General features: G+C 38.7%; 2 pseudogenes; one reads left to right on the top strand and one right to left on the bottom strand.

Moving 5' to 3' along the window:
* Window positions 1–2459: 2459 nt before the first annotated feature.
* LOC116099999 lies at window positions 2460–17727 on the bottom strand (annotated as a pseudogene).
* On the top strand, window positions 17726–18079 carry LOC116099997 (annotated as a pseudogene).
* The last annotated feature ends 1993 nt before the right edge of the window (window positions 18080–20072 follow it).

The following is a 20072-nucleotide window of genomic DNA, read 5'->3' as shown; positions in this document are numbered from 1 at the left end:
TGAACCACCAACAAAAGAACAAACATAGGCTGAACCTAGACCTTCCCACACATATATAGTAGATGTGCAGCTTTGTCTTCATGTGGGTCCCAGACAACTGGAACAGGGAGTATCCCATAAGCTGTTTACTGTCTGTGGGACATGTTCTTCTATCTGGGTTGCCTTGTCTGACATCAGTGGGAGAAGTAGCACCTATCCTCATAGAGACTTGAAGTGCCCAGGGTTGGGGATGCCCAGGGGAGCCTCACCTGCTCAGAGGAGAGGGGGAGAGGAGATGGAACAAGGATTGTCAGAGGGGTGAGAAGTGGGGGCCAATAAGTAGAATGTAAAGTGAATAAGTAAAAAAGTAAATAAATAACTTTTAAAAATTATAGTTCTCAAATCCTCTCTCTCACTCACTCTCTCTGTATCTCTGTCTCTGTCCCTGTCTCTCTCTCACACACCCACACCCACACCCACACACATTTGTGGGTGTGGGTGTGGGTGTATGTGTGTGTCTGCTTTTGTTATGAGGAGAATACTGGCTTCATAAAAAATAATTTAAACGTTTTCCTTCTTTTTGTATTTTCCAGAGCACTTTGATATATATTAGTGTAATATTTTGAAGACCAAATAGAATTCTCTGCTGAATCCACGTAGCATTTACTTTATTTTTTGAGATTTAATATCATTTTATTTCTTTCTCATATAATACATGCTGACTACAACCTCCACTCTACCTACAGATCCACTGCTCTTCCATTTACTTTCAGAAAAGAGCAGGTTTCCTAGTTACATCAACTGAACACGACATAACAAGATCCATTAAGACTAAGCATAAACCCTTATATCAAAGATGGAGAGAAAAAAAGATGGAGAAGGCAACTCACTAAGAAGAAAAGGGTCCCATGACCAGGCAAAGGAGCCAGAGATAACCCCACTCCAACTGTTAGGAGTCCCACATCCCACCCACACCTGCACCTCATTCCCCACTCAGAAACCTGGGGTATAATCAAAAACAACTGAAAAAGAAGCAAGTGAAATGATTTGAAATGATAGTCTGCTATACTCATAGATTGGATCCTATTCTAATCTTCATCAAAGAGGCTTCTTTCAGCAGCTGATGCAGATACCCACAATCAAACATTAGATGGAGCTTGGGGATCCCACAAGAGATGTGGAAGAAGGACTGTAGGAGACAGAGGGGTCAAGAACACAGGGAGATTATAATATAACTAGGAGGAAAACCTGCAGGAGCCAGAGGGGTCAAGGATACCAGAGATTACAATATAATTATATCATTGCCTCCTTCCCTTTTCTCTTTCCAAAATCTTTCATTTGTCCTTTCTTTTTCAAAGTCATGATCTTTTATTAGTTGTTACACACAAACACACACACACACACACTCCTAAATACATAAGTACAACCTTCTCAGTCTTTTTTTTTGTACCCAAAGTATTTTTATTTCTGTACTAGCAATGGAATTTTGGGGGATATATTCTCAAAGACCACATAAAAATAGATTCAAGGAAAGATTAAAATGAAATTCTAGATTAAATGTTTGGTTTAAAGAACTTTCTACAGCAAACTTCATGTTTATGTATGAAAAGTTATATAACCTTATATGAAAATATGAAGTATTTTTCTACACTATACTAAATGTATTCCCTAAGAGGGAAAAATTTAAATATCTAAAATAGATTAAGACTGCAAGACCATCATAGATCTTTTGAACATGCATCTGTTTACAGAATTAACCATGTACACAAAATGTATCTTTCATTATAGATCATAGAGAAACGAGTTGGTGACAACTATTCTTTACATCACATTATCAACTCACTTTAACCACAAGTGTGGCCTTCGTATGTGAGTAAAAGAAACAGGTTCATTCACTCCTCATCAAATCATCCACAGATTTACTTAGAAGATAAAGGTGCAGAAATGTGAAATATGTTACATGTATTTTTCTCCTTTCTTTCAAACATCCCAAGCATGGCATAGTAACCTGAAATTAAAAAATACTTAACTGAGCTTTAGTTATCTATACAGACTGCTGGAATTAGGTCCCCAAATTAGCAATCAAATAACAAAACCAGCCATAAAGCATTAAACATTTCATATATGAATTTTTAAATCATTTAATTTCTATAGAAAAACTGTACTCACATTATAATGTGCCAGAAATCACCAAAGGAATGATATACTGATTGCAACAAGGTTGCATGCAGCAGCAACTTTGCATTTTTATAACTATTTTCTTTGTTTATAAAAATTAAACCTCTCTAGTCATGCTTACCACATGCTTTTAGATTCATAATGTAACTGGATGGGGAATACCATATAGTTCAAAGAGAAAAATGTCTCATCATTTGATGTGGATTATCTGTATGAAACATGAAATATACTACTAACCCCTAAAACATGCATGTCTAGATTCGTTTTTGTCCAATTTCAGACCATCGGCAATCACATTCTATTTATATAATACCAAGAAGATCTGTCTGCAATTGTGGTTGAATTAGCTGAGGTTGCAATGGTGGTGACAACTGAAGTGGTACCATTGATTCCACCAATTGTCCTGGATTTGAAGTTGGTGGAAGAACTACAGTGTTCACAGTTTCTACAATTTCTCCATTGTAAAAGAAAAACTGGCACTGTAGGATAAATATTTCAACGACAGATTGGTGGATTTTAGTGGTAGACAGACACTCCCAATTTTCAAAATCAGGTCTCATCAAAGTTGGCCAAAACAGATGGACAAGTTGTTTGCTATCATTAGGTTGATTTTATTTTGCTGACTAACTCTGTTTAGATGCGTTATCACATATCTGAATACATTATAGTTTACAGGATGAAATTTCTTAACAATTTCTTTCAAGGCATGAAGGTGTTCTGTTTTATCTGGGATTTTTGCTGCTTCCAATAGCTCTGGGGGGGTGTGAATATGGAATCAAAGGATCAGGCAGATCAGCAACGAAAGCTTTGAGAGCGCTAGCTACAGCATTTACTGTCATTTCCATTGATGCAAGATTGATAGTGTGATCTTGATCAAACTGCTTTTGAATGTTGTCTTGATCAGTTTTATTTGCACTAACATGGTATAGTCCTTCAGTACATAATCCTGTGTCTTTAATAAATTCCACATATTTTTCAACAAATAGTAGTATGGGCTTCTCAGCTGTAACCAGATCCTGGAGGGGCATCCCAAAGTAAGTACTTACCCAATTTCTACGTGTTGGGGGTTGAAGGTCTTAGTTTTCTTTTTCTGCTTTTTTTTAAAAGATTTATTTATTATTACAAATAAGTACATTGTAGCTGTCTTCAGATGCACCAGAAGAAGACGTCAGATCTCATTATGGGTGGTTGTGAGCTACCATGTGGTTGCTGGGATTTGAACTCAGGACCTTCAGAAGAGCAATCAGTGCTCTTACTCGCTGAGCCATCTCACCAGCCCTCTTTTTCTGCTTTTTATCATCCTTTACTTTGCGGGCTTTCTACTTTATCTCCTTGTCATCTACCTCCTGGTCAGATGTGATTGCAAGACTATCAATACCACCTTTCCAAGTTTCAACAGAAGAAAGTAGTGGATCTTCTTCACTTCCATGATGTCTTCCTTTTATTTTGTTTTAGAAGTAGTGAAAGCCGCCTCATCATTTGCATCTGAGTGTGTTCTTCTGTAGTATGACTTGGCTTTACTAAACAAAGTTTTAGATTTATATTTGTATTTTGAAGGCCTACGTTCCCCATGACCTTTTGAGGTTCTATCAGAAAACCCATTTTTTTTATCTCCTTGAGCGTTATTTACAAATGAGTTTCGAATTTTAATAATTTGATTCTGACTATCATCTGGGACAACATAAATCTCATCAGAATAGCCTTTCTGATTGAAAATTGTGTCAAACGGTTCGGCATAGTTATATGAGGAATCCATATCTTCAGTCTGTTTTCTTGGATTTTTACCAATACCAGCTTCAATTGTTTTTAAAAGGTTTGGATCTAGTTTTTTTCACATTTGTTTTAGGTACAATTGGTTTAGGTTTAATAGGCGAAGGCACTTAATGGGTAAATTCATGATCATGACAATTTGGAGTGCTATGAACAGAATATTCATTTCCTTCCAAACCTAACCTGTATCTAGGTGTTGGAAGCAACATCATCTCCAATTGACCTATCAGGAGGTGGTGCTTCTGTGTCATCATCTGAATCAGGACAATTGTTATAGGGGAAACAGTCTCTTGGAGACAGTAGAAAAACATCTTCACTTTGATGAGTGGATTCCCTTGTACTATTATACAAATAAGAATTTTCTATCTTATGTTTTTCTCTAGAACATCACTGAAAAACAAAATAAAAACCTCAGTTTGCCTATGATACTGAGATAAAGAATATAATGTTGTAAATTTAGCAGTTATCTCAGTTGCAATGTGTTCTCCTTCAGTCATTAACTCCTTGATAGCCCCATTTTCAAAAAAAAAACAGCTTGACTGTCAGTAACTGCCACCAGTTGTACAGGAATAGTATCTTGAACTTCTAATAGAAATTCATGAAGCATTCCCATTGATATTTTCCTTTTTGCAGAATAAACTAATATATATACCCATGAACCAGTTCATCTTTTCTTTTTCCAATTGAGGAGAGGTATGACAATATTGTGATCTGTATTCACCTCCTTTTTTCACCAATAATTGTGTCAAGCATTAGTGAATTATTCTGTCCAGCTTGAGCAGCACTGTAAGAATGAAAGTCAAGAAAAGGTGAAAGAATGAGGTCCACACTAAATGGATCGCCACACATGGGACACATGACAATTCTCAAGACAGCTTCTGACATATCCTTATTAATAGGAACTGGGTTCACTACACCTAAATTGTTTTTAACTGATTCCAATACTCCTTTTAGAGCTTGCATTATTTGTAATTCATTAAATTTACGAGAATGTGTACCAGTAGGTACATCTACAAAAGGACACTGAAATTTGTTGGCCAACCGCTGACCTTGGTGCCTGAGAATTGGTAGATTTTTACTAATGGAATCTCTCTGATTAGCAACAATTAATGTAAATGGAAGATTAGCCATATATTTATCTTTTCTGATCTGCGATGTTTCGGTTTTTATTTTTCCAACAAATTCCCCAATAAAACTCAGTGACTCTATGGAATTAAATACACAGGAGCACCCATGTGGTTTTAAAGGCTGCAGTCCATAGCTGACTCAAAATGTAAGGTGATTTGTCATCAACAAGCTGAAGATCAAGTTCATAAATTTTTCCATCTAAGGCATACTCATCATCAGTGGATTGAGTCCTTCTCTCATTTACTAGTTCCTGGGCAAGAACATCTTTCCCTAAAATGAAAAGATTAACTTTGTCTATGTTGGTACTATCATGATACAAGTGTGAGCAGTCATGATCCAACTGTAAAAGACTACTGGCAAGTAAGTGTTCCACTTTAATGTCTGTACAATATTGGCCACTGAGGCATGTTTCTTTAGTGGGAATCCTATATGCTTAAGTAGAAAAGATTCTCTATCAGGAGCAAGTTTCTATAAAGCTTTATACCAAGGTTCTTCACTTGGAACTGTATGAATTTCATTCATTTTATGAGAACTTGGTGTTGCATTAAGATCTAAATCACAAAAAAGTTCAGAATGCTCAAAAAGCATTTCCTGAAACTCTTCTTTGGCTTTTTCTACATATCTCTCTGATGTCTACCATACACTTCTTTGCTATCAGCCTTAGTGATGTATTTGAATGTTTCATCCTCCATGACAAAACACATAACTTCCTCCCATGACTGCCCAGGTGAAATGAACTGAATTTTTTCTAAAGTCTTCTTGAATTTCTCCTTCATTCCTACTCTTCTTTTCTCTAATATCAGATGTTATACTTTTTTCTATTTTTATTTTTTTGAGACATGGTTTCTCTGTATAGCCCTGGCTATCCTGGAACTCACTCTGTAGACCAGGCTGGCCTCGAACTCAGAAATCCACCTGCCTCTGCCTCCCAAGTGCTGGGATTAAAGGCATGTGCCACCACTGTCCAGCTTGTTTTGATAGACCTTTTCTGCTTCTAAAGTGATCAGAAGGTCAAATGGGATCTGTCTATCATTAATTTTGTCTATATGGTCAGTTTCATCCCAAGGAATGCATGCAAGAGCACACAAAGCCACACACCTGGCCAGGGGCAACCCACAATTCTCTCCTCCCCCCCAGCACTCACCTCCAGACACCTCAATCTTCTTAGTCTTTATAGTGTTATTTTTCTGTATGTTTTCAGGACTAACCATTTGGTATTGGATAACCAATTGATCCTTCCTGGAAAAGACTATTTCTGCTGATCTCAACATTCCTTCATTGCCTGTAGTTCTTTATATAGGATTAAGTATTCCTGGACTTTCCCTTATACACATTAGCATGCCTATTACTGTCATTCAACCATGTTTAGGCATGGCTGTTGGTGACACTTTATGGCCTGTAGCTTCTCACATTTCTAGTAAACACAATTTCACAGACAATTTTTTGTCATCTTTTCATTACTGCTCTGTCTTTTTAGTTGTGGTGAGCCTGTTGAAATTCTCTGCTTGATCTTGAATTAACTTTGGTAGGTTATAAACGTCTAGAAGTGTATCTATGTCTCTTAGAGATAACAGTTTAGTGACTGGGATGGCTCTCCCTGGTTGCCAACTTGACAACATCTGGAATGGACTACACTTCAGAAATGGATGGCACACCTGTGATCCAAATCTTGAGGCTGAAAGACACAAGCTTCTGACCCAGATCTTAACATGGAGATCTTGAGGCATAGTGGCCATGAAAGCACTGGCCCAGGCAAAGAAGTAGACACTTTTAATCTCATGAGATTGAGGCAAAAAGATCTCTGAGTTCAAGGCCACCCTTGGAAAAAGGAAGTTCCCAATCCAGGAGAGGTGGTATACACCTGCTGACAGCCTACATAAGGATATTGGAAGAGTCCTTTGGGTCTGTGCTGGTCTACCTTGGGCATAAACTCTACTGCCAGACCCACAACCCCCAGAGGAGGCTCCAATCCCAGGCACTCTAGCATGACCAGGATCTTTGGATCCCAGGATTCCAGGATCCCAGGAGTTTGGTCACACCAGGATCTCAGGATCTCAGAGCCAGCTTGACTCCCAGGAACTCTGACACACCCAGAATCTCAGGATCACAGGATCACAGAATTGTAGGATCAGAGGGACAGCTGGACTCTGAGGAGTTCTAACTCAACCAGGATTACAAGAAGGACAGCCTCCAGTCAAATATGGCGAGGGCAGGGAGAATTAGAGATAATCAGATGGCAGAAGGCAAGCAAAAGAACAGAAGCAACAGAAACCAAGGTTACTGGGCATCATCAGAACCCAATTCTCCCACCATAGCAAGTCCTGGATACACCATCACACCAGAAAAGCAAGATTCAGATCCAAAGTCACTTCTTATGATGGTAATGGAGGATGTTATGAAAGACACAAATAACTACCTTAAAGAAATACAGGAGAACACAGGTAAACAGAGAGAAGCCCTTAAAGAAGAAACACAAAAATTCCTTAAGGAACTACAGGAAAACACAATCAAACAGGTAAGGAAATGAACAAAACCATCCAGAATCTAAAAATGGAAATAGAAACAATAAAGAAATCACAAAGGGAGACAAACTTGGAGATAGAAAACCTAGGAAAGAGATCAGGAGTCATAGATGCAAGCATCACCTGCAGAATACAAGATATAGAAGAGAGAATCTCAAGGGCAGAAGACACCATAGAAAACAATAACACAACAGTCAAAGAAAATGCAAAAAGCAAAAGGCCCCTAACCCAAAACATCCAGGAAATCCAGGACACAATGAGAAGACCAAACCTAAGGATAATAGGTATAGAAGAGAGTGAAGAGTCCCAACTTAAAGAGCCAGTAAATATCTTCAACAAAATTATAGATGAAAACTTTCCTAACCTAAAGAAAGTGATGCCCATGAGCATACAAGAAGCCTACAGAACTCCAAATAGACTGGACCAGGAAAGAAATTCCTCCCATCACATAATAATCAAAACAGCAAATGCACTAAATAAAAAAAGAATTTTAAAAGCAGTAAGGGAAAAAGGTAAAAAATAAATAAATAAATAAATAAATAAATAAATAAATAAATAAATAAAAAGGCAGACCTATCAGATTTACACCAGACTTCTCACCAGAGATTATGAGAGCCAGAAGATCCTGGAAAGTAGTTATACAGACCCTAAGAGAAAACAAATGCCAGCCCAGGCTACTATACCCATCAAAACTCTCAATTACCATAGACAGAGAAAACAAGATATTCCACGGCAAAACCAAATTTATACAATATCTTTCCACAAATCCAGATCTACAAAGGAAAATAGATGGAAAACTCCAACACAAGGAGGGAAACTATACCCTAGAAAAAGCAAGAAAGGAATCTTCCAACAAATCCTAGAGAAGATAAGCACACAAACATAATGTCACCTCTAACAACAAAAATAACAGGGTGTTGTAGCAGTGACAGGGCCTGCTGCTGAGCCCTGTGGCTCTCTCTCTCCCCAGTGCTGACCTGCAGGTGAAGCATGTATTAGTTAAAAAGGAAGGCAATGTATAAATGAGATATTTTATTGTAGGAAGGAGAAAATAGGCTAGTCAAGTAGAAAGAAAGAAGGAGAGAGAAAGAAAGGAAAGAAAAGAAAGCAAGAGAGCAAGAAGGCAAGAGAAGAGAGCGAAGAGCAGGAAAGAGGAGATAGAGAGACCAAGAGATGGAAAGCAGAGAGGAGACAAAGGAGGAGAGAGTGAGAGAGAGAGGAGGGGCAAACCGCCCCTTATATTGCATGAGGCATGGCATGTCAGGCTTGTGGTTTGATGACTGGGGGTAGGGTGCAGATAAGACCTTGGGTCATTGTCTGCCTGATGGAGCACACATCTCCTGCAAGGGCAGCTGTGAGGGGTTATGACTGAAACAGGAACCAAAGACTCAGGAGTTATGGCCAAGCTCCTTCCTTCCCCTGCAAGCAGAAATTGCCCACAGGGGTTCCAGGGCTCAAAGCCAAATACTCGACTGAGCTTAAGTTACCTGAGCAGACCACTGCCCCGCACTGCTCCACAACAGGGAGTAACAATCACTTTTCCTTAATATCTCTTAACATCAATGGACTCAATTCCCCTATAAAAAAGACATAGACTAACAGACTGGATACGTAAACAGGACCCAGCATTTTGCTTCATAAAGGAAATGTACCTAAGTGACAAAGAAAGACACTACTTCAGAGTAAAGGCTAGAATACAATTTTCCAAGAAAATGGTCCCAAGAAGCAAGCTGGAGTAGCCATTCTAATACAAATAAAATTGACTTTCAACCAAAAGTTATCAAAAAGGATAAGGAAGGACACTTCAACTCATCAAAGGAAAAGTCTACCAAGATGAACTCTCAATTCTGAACATATATGCTCCAAATGCAAGGACACCCACATTCATAAAAGAAATTTTAATAAAGCTCAAAGCACACGTTGCACCCCACACAATAATAGTGGGAGACTTTAACACCCCACTCTCAGCAATGGGCAGATCATAGAAACAGAAACTAAACAGAGAAACAGTGACACTCACAGAACATATGAACCAAATAGATCTAACAGATATTTATAGAACATTTCATCCCAAAGCAAAAGAATATACTTTTTTCTCAGCACCTCATGGTACCTTCTCCAAAACTGATCATATAATTGGCCATACAACAAGCCTCAACAGATACAAGAAGATTAAAATAATCCCATTCACCCTATCAGATCATCACAAACTAAGGCTGGTCTTGAATTCCAACAAAAACAATGGAAAACATACATACACATGGAAAGTGAACAACACAATACTCAGTGATTACTTGGTCAAGGAAGAATAAAGAAAGAAATTAAAGACTTTTTTTAGAATTTAATGAAAATGAAGACATATCATACCAAAACGTATGGGACACAATGGAAGCAGTGCTAAGAGGAAAACTCATAGCTCTAAATGCTTCAAAAAAGAAACTGGAGAGAGATTACACTTGCACCTTGACAGCACATCTAAAGCTCCAGAACAAAAAGAAGCAAATGCACCCAAGAAGAGTAGATGTCAGGAAATAACCAAACTTAGGGCTGAAATCAACTAAATAGAAACAAAAGGAACTAAACAAAGAATCAACCAAACCAGAAGCTAGTCTTTGAGAAAATCACCAAGATGGATAAAACCTTAGCCACTAACCAGAGGACATAGAGACAGTATCCAAATTAATAAAATCATAAATGAAAAGGGAGAAATAACAGTGGAAACTGTGGAGTTTAAGAAATCACCACATCCTACTACAAATGTTTATACTCAACTAAGTTGGAAAATCTGGATTTAATGAATGGTTTTCTAGATACATAAAAGGTGCCAAAGTTAAAACAAGATCAGATAAACCATCTAAACAGTCCCATAAGCCCTAAAGAAATAGAAGCAGTCATTAATAGTCTCCTAACCAAAAAAGACCCAGGACCAGATGGATTCAGCGGAGAATTCTATCAGACCTTTAAAGACCTAATACCAATACTCTTCAAACTATTCCACAAATGTAGAAACAGAAGATAAACCATCCAATTCATTCCATAAAACCACAATTATGCTTATACCTAAACCACACAAAGACCAAATGAAGAAAGAAAACTTCAGACCAATCTCCCTTATAAACATTGATGCAAAAATACTCAATAAAATTCTTGCCTACCAAATCCAATAACACATCAAAGCAATAATTCACTACAATCAAAGTAGTCTTCATCCCAGGGATGCGGGGATGGTTCAAAATACAAAAATCCATCAATGTAATCCACTACATTGGATTAAACAAACTCAAAGGAAAAAAACCACATGATCATTTCATTAGATGCCAAAAAAGCATTTGACTAAATTCTGCATCCCATCATGTTAAAAAATCTTGGAAAGATCAGGAATGCAAGGCCCATACCTAAACATAGTAAAAGCAATATACAGTAAACCAGTAGCCAACATCAAACTGAATGGAGAGAAACTTGTAGAAATCCCAGTAAAACAGGGATTAAACAAGGCTGCCTACTCTCACTGTATCTATTCAACATAGCACTTGAAGTTCTAGCTAGGGCAATTAGACAGCAAAAGAAGGTCAAAGGGATACAAATTGGAAAGGAAGAAGTCAAAATATCATTATTTGCAGTATATGATCATATACTTAAGTGACCCAAAAAATTCCAACAGAGAACTTCTAAAGCTGATAAACAACGTCAGCAATGCGACTAGATATAAAATTAACTCAAATCAGTAGCCTTCCGCTACTCAAAGGATAACCAGACTGAGAAAGAAATTAGGGAAATGACACCCTTCACAATAGCCACGAATAATATTACATACTTTGTTGTAACTCTAACCAAGCAAGTGAAAGATCAATATGATAAGAACTTCAAGTCTCTGAAGAAAGAAATTGAAGATCTTAGAAGATAAAAAAAGATCTCCTATGCTCATGGATTGGCAGGATTAACATAGTAAAAATGGCCATCTTACTAAAAGCAATCTACAGATTCAATGCAATCCCTATCAAAATTCCAACACAATTCTTCATAGAGTTAGAAAAAAGCAATTTGCAAATTCATTTAGAATAACAAAAAACCCAGGATATTAAAAACTATTCTCAACAATAAAAGAACTTTTGGTGGAATCACCATACCTGACCTCAAACTGTACTACAGAGCAATAGTGATAAAAAAAAAAAACTGCATGGTATTAGTACACAGACAGGCAGGAAGATCAATGCAATAGAATTGAAGACCCAGAAATGAACCCACACATATATAACCAATTGATCTTTGACAAAGGAGCTAAATCCATCCAGTGGAAAAAAGACAGTACTTTTAACAAATGGTACTGGCTCATCAGGCAGTCAGCATGTAGAATACAAATCCACCCATTCTTATCTCCTTGTACAAAGCTCAAGTTCACATGGATCAAGGACTTTCACTTAAAATCTGATACACTGAAACTTATAGAGGAGAAAGTGGGGAAGAGGCTTGAACATAAGTGCTCAGGTGAAAATTTCCTGAACAGAACACCAATGTGCTGTATGCACATTGTGCTGTAAGATCAAGAATCACCAAATGGGACTTCATAAAATTGCAAAGCTTCTGTAAGGCAAAGGACACTGTCAATAAGACACAAAGGCAAACAACAGATTGGGAAAAGATCTTTAACCATCTACATCCAATAAAGGGCTAATATCCAATATATACAAATAACTGAAGAAGGCAGACTCCAGAGAACCAAATAACCCTATCAAAAAGTGGAGTACAGAGCTACACAGAGAATTCTCAACCAAGGAATCTCAAATGGCTGAGAAGCACCTAAAGAAATATTTCACGTCCTTAGTCATAAGGGAAATGCAAATCAAAACAACCATGAGATTCCACCTCACACCAGTCAGAAGGGCTAACATCAAAAATTCAGGTGACAGCAGATGGTGGCAAGGATGTGGAGAAAGAAGAACACTCTTTCATTGCTGGTGGGACTGCAAGCTGGTACAACCACTCTGGAAATCAGTCTGGTAGTTCTTCAGAAAATTGGACATAGTATTACCCAGAATATGCTCCAACATATAATAAGGACACAAGCTCCACTATGTTTAGAGCAGCCTTATTTATAATAGCCATGAGCTAGAAAGATCCCAGATGTCCTTCAACAGAGGAATGGATACAGAAAATGTTGTACATTTACACAGTAGAGTCCTACTCAACTATTAAAAATGATGAATTCTTTTTATGTATTTATTTTTATTAGATATTTTCTTTATTTACATGTCATACAATATCTCCTCTCTCATTTTCTCCTCAAAAAAAAAAAATTAAAAATAAAAACAAAAACAAACCCCTGTTCCCTCTCCCCTCCTCCTGATCACCACCTCACCCTCTCTTGCTTACTGGCCCTCGCATTCCCCTACATTGGGGCATAGAACCTTCACAGGGCCAAGGGACCCTCCTCCAATTGATGACTGACTTGGCCATCCTCTACTACACATATGCTGCTGGAACAATTAGTCCCACCATGTCTACTCTTTGGTTGGTGGTTTAGTCCCTGGGAGCTCTGAGGGTACTAGTTAGTTCATGTTGTTGTTTGTCCTAAGGGGCTGCAAACCCTACAGCTCCTTCGGTCAGTTCTCTAGCTCCTTCATTGGGGGCCCTGTACTCAGTCCAATGGATGGCTGTGAGCCTCTACTTCTGTATTAGTCAGGTACTGTCAAGGCCTCTCAGGAGACAGCTGTGTGTTCTCCCCTCCATGGCTGCCTGAAGCTGTTCTGAAAGCAAAAGAATACCTGACAAGCCCGGGACTGAGGCTGCCCACCTGTGGTGAAAGACAATAGGCTGCAGCTCTTCCTGAGATCAAAGACTGACACTCAGCTCACTTCTGTCAGGACTGCATTTGAAGTCCTCACTGGCTAAACAGACTGCCAGCATCCCTTCATCTGGTGTCATGTTTATGTTATGCATTGTGCCTAGCTTGAATGTTGTGCTTTCATTTTTGTTGTTGGCTATATAAACTCATTTCCCCCCAGTAAAATGCGCCTTGATAAATTTTCTTGGTGTCCATTCTCTTTGTTTCTCTGCCCGTTTATTTCCACAGGTCCTGTCCAGTCTCCAGTCCAAAGCAACCCACGACCGTGTAGGTCTGCTGGCCGGACCCTACACAGCTATATCAGGCTCCTGTCAGCCAGCACTTGCTGGCATCCACAATAGTGTCTAGATTTGATGACTAAATATGGGAAGGATTCCCAGGTGGAGCAGTCTCTGGATTGTCCTTCCTTCCATCTCTGTTCCATAGTTAGTCTCTGCAACTCCTTCCATGAGTATTTTGTTCCCTCTTTTCAGAAGGAACGAAGTATCCACACTTTGGTCTTCCTTCTTTTTGAGTTTCTTGTGGTTTATGGATTGTACTTTGTGTATTCTGATCTTCTGGGCTAATATCCACTTATCAGAGAGTGCACACCATGTGTGTTCTTTTGTTATTGTGTTATTTCACTCAGGATGATAATCTCCAGATGCATCCATTTCCCTAAGAATTTCATAAGTTCATTGTTTTAATAGTCGAGTAGTATTCCATTCTGCAGATGTACCACATTTTCTGTATCCATTCCTCTATTGAGGATCATCTGGGTTGTTTCCACTTTCTGGCTATTATAAATAAGGCTACTATGAAAAAAGAAAAAGGACTGAGAGTGAATGACTTGTGCTGACACGTAGGCCACTAGAGGGAGCTGGGAACCCAGTCAGTCTCGAAGCTGTTATCACAGGAACATGAGGTTGAAGATGTTTGGAATGAAAGCCAAAGCTAGGCAGTAGTAGTGCACGCTTCCCAGCACTTAGGAAGCACAGGCAGGTGGATTTCTGAGTTCAAAGCCAGCCTGTTCTATAGAGTGAGTTCCAGAACAGCCAGGGCTATACAGGTTTAGGAACTCTCTGGTAGAATTCTTTGGTTATGATAGTATACGTAAGTATATTATCATATCATCTGCATGTAGTGATAATTTGACTTCTTCCTTTCCAATTCATATCCCTTTGACCTACTTTTGTTGTCTAATTGCTCTGGCTAGGACTTCAAGTACAATACTGAATAGATAGGGAGAGAGTGGGCAGCCTTGCCTAGTCCCTGATTTTAGTGGGATGGCTTCTAGTTTCTCTCCAATTAGTTTGATGTTGGCTACTGGTTTTATGTATGTCATTTTTACTATGTTTGGGTATGGGTCTTGAATTCCTGATCGTTCCAAGATTTTTATCATGAAGGAGTGTTGGATTTTGTCAAATGCTTTCTCAGCATCTAATGAAAAGATCATGTAATCTTTATCATTGAGTTTGTTTATATAGTGGATTACATTGATGGTATTCCATATATTGAACCATTCCTGCATCCCTGGGATGAAGCCTACTTTATCATGATGGATGATTGTTTTGATGTGTTCTTAGACTCAATTTGTGAGTATTTTATTGAATCTATTTGCATTGATATTCATAAGGGAAGTTGGTCCGAAGTTATCTTTCTTTGTTGGGTGTTTGTGTGGTTTAGGTATCAGTAATTGTGGACTCATAGAGCAAATTGGATAGAGTATATTCCGTTTCTAATTGGTGGGATAGTTTGAAGAGTATTGATATTAGGTCTTCTTTGAAGGTCTGATAGAACTCAACAGTAAACCCATCTGATTCTGGGCATTTTTTGTTTGGGAGACTATTAATGACTGCTCCTACTACTTTAGGAGTTGTGGAACTGTTTAGATCAATCCTAATTTAACTTTGGTACCTGGAATCTGTTTGGAAAATTGCTCATTTCATCCAGATTTTCCAGGTTTGTTGAGTATAGCCTTTTGTAGTAGGATCTGATGATGTTTTGGATTTCCTTGGTTTCTGTTGTTATGTCTTCCATTTCATTTCTGATTTTGTTGATTTGGATACTGTCTCTGTGCTCTCTGGTTAGTCTGGCTAAAGGTTTATGTATATTGTTGATTTTCTCAAAGAACAAGCTCCTGGTCTAGTTGATTCTTTGTATAGTTCTTTTTGTTTCTACTTGGTTGACTTCAGCCCTGAGTTTGATTATTTGCTGCCATCTACTCCTCTTGGGTCTATTTGCTTTTTTTGTTGTAGAGTTTTCTGATGTGCTGTCAAGCTGCTAGTGTATGCTCTCTCGAGTTTCTTTTTTATTAGAAATTTTCTTTATATATATTTCAAATGATATTCCCTTTTATGTTTTCCCGTCAAAAACAAAAACAAAAACAAAAAACAAAAAAAAACCTATTCCCTCTCCTCCCTTCCCCTGCTCACCAATCCACCCTCTCCTGCTTCCTGGCCCTGGCATTCCTCTACACTGGGGCATAGAGCCTTCACAGGACCAAGGGCCTCTCCTCCCACTGATGACCAAATAGGCCATCCTCTGCTACATATGCCGCTGGACCCATTAGTCCCACCATGTGTACTCTTCGATTGGTGGTTTAGTCCCTGGGAGCTCTGAGAATACTGGTTAGTTCATATTGTTGTTCCTCCTATGGGGCTTCAAACCCCTTCAGCTCCTTGGGTCCATTCTCTAGCTCCTTCATTGGGGACCCTGTGCTCAGTCCATTGGATGGCTGTGAGCCTCTACTTCTGTGTTAGTGAGGCACTGTCAGAGGTAGCACTCCTCTCAGGAGACAGCTACATCAAGCTCCTGTCAGCTAGCACTTGCTGGCATCCACAATAGTGTCTGGGTTTGGTGATTGTATATGGGAAGGTTTCCCAGGTGGAGCAGTCTCTAGATTGTCCTTCCTTGTATCCAATTTCTTTTTGGAGGCATTCAAAGCTATGAGTTTTTCTCTTAGCACTGCTTTCATTGTGTCCCTAAAGTTTGGGTATGTTGTGGCTTAATTTTCATTAAATTCTAAAACGGCTTTAAGTTTTTTTTCTTATTTCATCCTTGACCAAGTTATCGTTGAGTAGATTGTTGTTGAGCTTCCATATGTATGTGAGTTTTCTATTGTTTATGTTAGTATTGAAGACCAGCTTTAGTTCATTGTGATCCAATAGGATGCATGGGATTATGTGAATCTTCTTGTATCTGTTGAGGCCTGTTTTGTGACTGATTATATGGTCAGTTTTACAGAAGATACCTTGAGATGCTGAGAAGAAGTTATAGTCTTTTGTTTTAGGATAAAATGTTCTGTATATATCTGTTAAACCCATTTGGTTCATAAATTCTGTTAGTTCCACTGTCTCTGTTTAGTTTCTGTTTCCATGATCTGTCCATTGACGAGACCGTGGTGTTGAAGACTCCCAAATGATTGTGTGAGGTGGAGTTCTTTATGCTTTAGTAAGGTTTCTTTTATGAATGTGGGTGCCCTTGCATTTGAAGCATCAATGATCAGAATTGAGAGTTCTTCTTGGTAGATTTTTTTTTTATGAGTATGAAGTGTCCTTATTTAGTTTTTGATAACTTTAGGTTGAAAGTCTGTTAGTCTATGTCTTTTTATTGGGTAATTGAGTCCTTGACATTAAGAGATATTATGGAAAACTGATTGTTGCTTCCTGTTATTTTGTTGTTAGAGGTGGAATTATGTTTATGTGGCTATCTTCTTTATGGTTTGTTAAAAGAAGATTATTTCTTGTTTTTCCTAGGGTGTAGTTTCCCTCCTTGTGTTGGATTTTTCCACTTATTATCCTTTGAAGGGCTGGATTTGTGGAAAGATATTATGTAAATTCAGTTTTGTCATGGAATATCTTGGTTTCTCCATCTATGGTAATTGAAAGTTTTGTTGGGTATAGTAGCTTGGGCTGGCATTTGTGTTCTTTTAGGATCTGTATGACTTCTGCCCAGGATCTTCTGGCTCTCATAGTCTCTGGTGAGACATCTTGTGTAATTCTGATAGGTCTGCCTTTATATGTTACTTGACCTTCTTCCCTTACTGCATTTAATATTCTTTGTTTACTGCATTTGGTGTTTTGATTATTATGTGACGGGAGGAATTTCTTTTTTTTTCCTTTTTTTTTTTATTAGATGTTTTCTTTATTTACAATATCTCATTTCCCGGGTTCCCCTCCAAAAGAAAAAAGAAAAAGAAAATAAAATAAGCTTTTCTGAGACCTGGTAGTACACGCTGCAGAGCTCTGTCAAGTCTGCTCCATCCTGACTCACCCCTGTTCGCTCCTGCTGAGGAAGAAGTTGGTCAGGAAGCCCCGTCTCAGCCATGGCATTTAAAGATACCAGAAAGATGCCCGTGGAACCCAAAGTGGCGATTCACCGAATTCAAATCACGTTCACCAGCCGCAACATGAAGTCGCTGGAGAAGGTTTGTGCGGACTTGATCAGAGGTGCAAAGGAAAAGAATCTGAAAGTGAAGGGACCAGTCCGCATGCCTACCAAGACATTGAGAATCATTACCAGAAAAACACCTTGTCGTGAAGGTTCTAAGACGTGGGATCGGTTCCAGATGAGGATCCACAAGCGACTCATTGATTTACATAGCCCTTCTGAGATTGTTAAGCAGATTACTTCCATCAGTATTGAGCCAAAAGTCAACTGTTTGAATAAATTGACTTAATTATTAAATAAATAAATAAATAAATAAATAAGAAAAAAATAAAGAACAAAAACTAAAACAGTCCCCTGTTCCCTCCTTGCTCCCCCTGCTCACCACCCCACCCTCTCTCATTTCCTGGCCCTGGCATTCCCCTACACTGGGGCATAGAACCTTCACAGGGCCAAGGTACACTCCTCCCATTGATGACCAACTTGGTCATCCTCTGCTATACACATGCTGCTAGAGCCATGAGTCCCCCCATGTGTAATCTTTGGAGTTTTAGTCCCTGGGAGCTCTGAGGGTAATAGTTAGTTCATATTGTTGTTCGTGCTAAGGGACTGCAAACCCTTGAGCTCCTTGGGTCCTTTCTCTAGTTCCTTCATTGGGGACCATGTACTCAGTCTAATGGATGGCTGTGAATCTTTACTTCTGTATTAGTTGGGTACTGTCAGAGCCTCTCAGGGGACAGCTGTATCAGGCTCCTGTCACTCAGCACTTACTGATATCCACAATAGTGTCAGGATTTGATGTTTGAATATGGGAAGGGTTCCCAGGTGGAGCAGTCTCTGGATTGTCCTTCCTTCAGTCTCTGATCCATAGTTTGTCTCTGAAAATCCAACCATGGGTACTTTGTTCCCCCTTTTAAGAAGGAACAAAGTATCCACACTTTGGTCTTCCATCTTCTTGAGTTTCTTGTGGTTTGTGGATTATACTTTGTGTATTCCGAACTTCTAGGCTAATATCCACTTATCAGAGAATGTATACCATGTGTATTCTATTGTGATTGGGTTACCTCACTCAGGATGATATTCTCCAGGTCCATCCATTTCCCTAAGAATTTCATAAATTCATTGTTTTTAATAGCTGAGTAGTACTCTATGTGTAGATGTAACACAATTTCTGTATCCATTACTCTGTTGAGGGACATCTGGGTTGTTTCCAGTTTCTGGCTATTATAAACAAGGCTGCTATAAACATAGTGGAGCATGTGTCCTTATTACATATTGGAGCATCTCCTGTGTATATGCCCAGGAGTGATATAGCTGGGACCTCTGGTAGTACTATGTCCAATTTCCGGAGGAACCGCCAAACTGATTTCCATAGTGTTTGTGCCAGCTTGCAATTCCACCAGCAATGAAGTAGTGTTCCTCTTTCTCCACAACCTCGCCAACATCTGCTGTCACCTGAGTTTTTTATCCTAGCCATTCTGACTGGTGTGAGGTGGAACCTCAAAGTTGTTTTGATTTGCATTTCCCTGATTACAAAGGATGTTGAACATGTCTTTAGGTGCTTCTCAGCCATTCAGTATTCACAGTTGAGAATTCTTTGTTTAGCTCTATATCCCATTTTTTAATTGGGTTATTTGTTTCTCTGGAGTCTAACTTCTTGAGTTCTTCATATATATTGGATATTAGCCCTCTATCAGATATAGGATTGGTAAAGATCTTTTCCCAATTTGTTGGTTGCCATATTGTCTTACTGACAGTGTCTTTTGCCTTACAGAAGCTATGCAATTTTTTGAAGTCCCATTTGTCGATTCTTGATATTAAAGCATAAGCTATTGGTGCTCTGTTCAGGAAATTTTTCCCTGTGCCTATGTGCTCGACACTCTTCCCCACTTTATTTTCTGTTACTTTGAGTTTATCTGGTTTTATGTGGAGGTCCTTGATTCACTTGGACTTGAGCTTTGTACAAGGAGATAAGAATGGATCAATTTTCTTCTACATGCTAAACCGCACCATTTGTTGAAAATGCTGTCTTTTTTTCCACTGGATGGTTTTAGCTCCTTTGTCAAATATCAAGTGGCCATAGGATTATGGGTTCATTTCTGGGTCTTCAGTTCTATTCCATTGGTCTACCTGCCTGTCACTGTACCAATACCATGCAGTTTTTATCACAATTGCTTTGTAGTACAGCTTAAGGTCTTGGATGGTGATTCCACCAGAGGTTCCTTTATTGTTGAGAATAGTTTAGGCTATCCTGGATTTTTTGTTATTCCAGATGAATTTGCAAA

This window comes from Mastomys coucha, unplaced genomic scaffold (assembly GCF_008632895.1).
Source record: "Mastomys coucha isolate ucsf_1 unplaced genomic scaffold, UCSF_Mcou_1 pScaffold20, whole genome shotgun sequence".
NCBI lineage: Eukaryota > Metazoa > Chordata > Mammalia > Rodentia > Muridae > Mastomys > Mastomys coucha.
This window is presented reverse-complemented; position numbering and strand designations above follow the sequence as displayed.